This window comes from Pteropus vampyrus, unplaced genomic scaffold (assembly GCF_000151845.1).
Source record: "Pteropus vampyrus isolate Shadow unplaced genomic scaffold, Pvam_2.0 Scaffold31, whole genome shotgun sequence".
Classification (NCBI taxonomy): Eukaryota; Metazoa; Chordata; class Mammalia; order Chiroptera; family Pteropodidae; genus Pteropus; species Pteropus vampyrus.
The window spans coordinates 3,404,388-3,406,296 of record NW_011888812.1 but is presented as its reverse complement, the minus strand read 5'-3'; positions in this window follow the sequence as shown (position 1 = coordinate 3,406,296).

The window sequence follows — 1,909 nt, the reverse complement described above, 5'->3', positions numbered from 1 at the left end:
ATCATCCACTTACTTCTCACCCTCTATGTTAGATATCTAATGCTGTATAACCAGTTATCATAAAATTAGCTATCTCAGTGTTTCTGTGGATCAGGCATAGCTTAGCTGGGTCCTCTGCCACAGGACTTCTCACAAGCCTACACTCAAGATGTCAGCCTTCTCAGTTCAAGTCGTGCCTAGGAAAGTCTGCTTCCAAACTTCAGTGATTGTTGGCAGAATCCAGTTCCTTAGAGATCATAGAACCTAAGGCCTCAGTTTCTTGCTGGTTGTCGGCCACAGACCACTCTCATTTCCTTGCCATATGAACCTCCTTACACAGTAGCTCAAAACATCAGTTTGCTTCAACAGTGCCAGCACAAGAGACATTTGCAAAACCATTTTATAAGCTTATGTAACTTAATCATGGATGTGAGATGCCATCATTATTGCATTCTCTTAGTTAGAAGGAAGTCATAGGTTCTGCCAACACATAAGAGGAGTGAAATACACAAGGGTATGAGTGAGGTGAGATAATTGGGGTCACCTTTAGAGTCTGTGTTCTACATCATCCTTAGAAGTCTTTGGAAATGGTATGACATCTGTATCATCTCCTGCAACCATCCAAAGACCTGCACGCCCACTCGTATTACCCTCTTCTGAGATCATATCCTAGACCTTGCCAATACTCATAATTGAAGCTTCCACTCCCTCTTGGACTTAAATACTCCATTCTCAATCAAGTTTCAGCTATTAAGTAATATTTCCACAGAAGATTATTTCGCCCAACTCACAGCAGTATAGAACCTAGGTGAAAAGTTTTCACACAAAGACTGTGAAGTTTATCAACGTTTCACTTATCATAGTTGAAATTTTAACTTATTTGAGTTTTTTTTAAAAGATATTTCAGTACTCCAGGTTATAATTTCCATGATGTTACTGTTTTCCCCATTATTACCATTGGGCTTGTCATGCACTGGGGTGCAATTGATATTATTAACTAAATTGATGAAAGCATGATTCATACTTGGAACTAAAATTCACCATCGATCTTCTACTCCATCTTCTTCAATCTTATTCATCTCAAAGCCCTTGAAGTAACTCTTGCATACTCAATATGTGGAACTTCCTTATTATCACCAATTCTGTCTTCTTTCTATTTGTTTCGTTACTGTTTTTCACTAGCTAAGATTATGTTCCAAGGCCTAAATGAGAAGATGCTTCTCAGAAGAAATATTCTAAACTTTCTAAAGATATATTGTCATTAAAGAAACTATTTTCCATATATTTAAAAATATGGCTTTTCATGTTAATTCATGATTAAATGATTTTAAAAGAAAAAATGGAATGTTTTTACTTAAAATAGTCAATATAGTAAAAATAAAACGTTTAATGATCTTCAGCAAATTTAGTTATTAATCGCTATTTCTCACTTATTAGAAATAGAAGATTTATGCAAAGTGGTTGACAAAGGAAGAAGAAAAAATAGAGGTTTCCTAACTTAAAGCCATCCCAGTTACCAGGTAAACATATGCTGATTAAATTCAAAGGTCATAAGACTGACAGGGAAATAAACCAGAATTTATCAGATAATAGCACTTTCAATTATTTTGAATATAAATTAAAAGCATTTTAATATTAAATGGGACTGGTGAAGTCATCCTTTCTTAATATAAGTTAAAAAAAAGTTAAAAATAAAAAAAGGAAAGTCAAGGTATTGAGGGACAAAAATTTTAAGTTTCTCATTAACGAGTACTAGAAAGAAATACTGTAAAAGAGATTACAACTTCCCACAAATGTTGCAACTCCTACTGTGAAGCTTAAGGTACAAGGAGACTTTAAGTGTTCAATCCTCTCCTGAAATTTTATGCCAGGAGACGCTTATCTTATTCTGGGAGGGGATCGTTTTTTCTTTTAATGATTTTATCAGGTC